Source organism: Sinocyclocheilus anshuiensis, unplaced genomic scaffold, assembly GCF_001515605.1.
Source record: "Sinocyclocheilus anshuiensis isolate Anshui unplaced genomic scaffold, SAMN03320099.WGS_v1.1 scaffold2490, whole genome shotgun sequence".
In the NCBI taxonomy this organism is placed as follows: domain Eukaryota; kingdom Metazoa; phylum Chordata; class Actinopteri; order Cypriniformes; family Cyprinidae; genus Sinocyclocheilus; species Sinocyclocheilus anshuiensis.
The window spans coordinates 80,012-82,313 of record NW_015555992.1 but is presented as its reverse complement, the minus strand read 5'-3'; positions in this window follow the sequence as shown (position 1 = coordinate 82,313).

Below are 2,302 nucleotides of genomic sequence, written 5' to 3'. Positions count from 1 at the left end.
GGGGATTTAATCATTTTTGACTTCTCAGTCTGAGTTAAATCTCTTTTTTGGCTCATTTCATCTCTAAAAGAAAACCTGCCTAATAATTCTGCACACCTTACTAAGGAGTTTTTTATTTCCAGCCTTCATGTACAATTATATATCACTTAATTATGCACACACTGTAAGATGTGCTCCCTTTACACAGAGTGCGCATGATCGCGAAATCGGAAGTGAAAGTGAACTGTGAGAGCGCTCATTCAAATGCGATTTCAATACCCTGCATATTGATAGCGGCTCACTGATGTGCGAAAATAATATACAATATTAGAATGTTTGCGGGAGCGGGACACACACGTTGTGGGAGTGGGCGGCGGTAATGGTCAGAAATTCAGCGGGAGCGGGATTAAGAAAACTGTCCCCAAGGCTCTAGGCTGCACATCAACACACACGCTAAGTTTTTTTTTCACACTACCCCATCTCCACCCCCAATCATTAGTGCCGTTTCATTCTGTCTTTGACAGAACATATAGGACAATTTTTGAAATAGCACCATAAATAGGGGTTAAAGCAAAAAAAAAAAAATATATATATTTTGACTGAACAGTTTTCCTCAGCCAAAACCCATTCCACAGCCATACCTGTCACACACACAGTTTAAAAGCATTTTTTCTTCTTCTTATAATTAGGAGCGCTTGTCCTCCTAATTTAAAATAATAAAAAAAAACAATAAAAAATTATTTACACCTAATATGAGGTGACATTTGACTCAAAGTGACTTACAGGGGTATATTCTTTTTACCTTTGTAATGCATCTTTTTCATCTATGTCAAATTCAAAAAATTATGTTTATAAGCTTTTTAAAATTTATATTTAAAACAATATAATATGAAGTAGAATAAGACAAACAGGTTACCAATCATATGAAATTAGTATTAATAAAAAATTTATTTGTACAGAGGTGGCACAGAAGAACACAAAAGTGGCTTGTAGGTACATTTTCAGACGTTTAATGAGGCTCAGAGGTGGCATGAGTGCAATTAAATTCATACATTTATGTGGAGATTAATGTTTTAAATATAAAATTTTATATAAAATTATAAAATAACTGAAATTATACGCTAAAAATGAAACTAAATCCGCCAGCAGGTGGCGGCAAATCACCGATTTTATCACTGAATCATTTGTTCAATTGATTCGTTCGAACGGCTGATTCATTCAGGAATGAAGGCAAAATCAGGCAGTACTTGTTTACTGAACTGTTGTATTGAATCAATATCACATTGGCTAACTGCCTTAATTATTAAAAGCTGTCACTCTCCTTATCGCGATCTGTGGGCGCACAGAAAATGAGAGCGCGCGAGTGAGTTCTCAAGACTCAAAAGCATGTGCAAATGATACATTCCGTCATCGCGTTATAAGCGCGGAACCTGCAGGGATGAGTAGAATTGTTATTAATAGCCGCAATCCCGCGCCGAAATTCAAATCCTGCTCTGTCTAATAACCCGACTGTGAATGATGCGAGCGGCAACCCTATGTTGTCACTGAGAAGCTGCAGCCGTGGCCGGGGATGATTTTTGGTGTGCCGGCAGAACAACAATAACAACAACAATGCGCTACATGTTTCTTTTCCCCTCATTTTTTTTTTTTTTTCCAATTGACGGAAATTCATCGTAGTGACGGAAAACTTTCATCCCTGCATAAACTAATTTTATTTCAAATTTAATTCAAGCACTTTCAAGGACCTATGTTTGTTTTCAAGTACTTTCCAGGCCTTGAATCCATATGTCTGAAATGCAAGTACTTTCAAGCACTTTCAAGAAGCGTGGGAACCCTGCAGAACAGTGCCAGACTTAAATACGAGTTTGCAGTAATTGTTGAAGACTATTCCTCTCCTGAAAAACGACCAGCACCACACACTGACTTGACTGCCGTCACCCACATCAGGATCATAGACTTCTATAGTTTTTAGGTATGTGGTACCGTCAAATCCTCCAACTGCCATCAACTGGCCATTTACTACTGCTAAACCAACCTAGAACAGCAGAGAGAATTGCTGGGCATTTTTTTTTTTTTTTTTTTTTTTTAAGAGGACGTGGAGGCTTAAGGTCTACTTGAGCATGGAGAACTACTGTGTATGTTCACAATTTAAAGTATGACCATTTGAAATTAATGTTTCGACCAACAAATGTCTGAAGATCTTCAAAAAAATAGCCGGATTACTATTTATAATTATAGACTATACCATAAATTACTATAAACAAAGCGTTTTCAGGGACTATATCTTAATAGTTATGCTTCTTTGTGAATGTGCCATTATTTG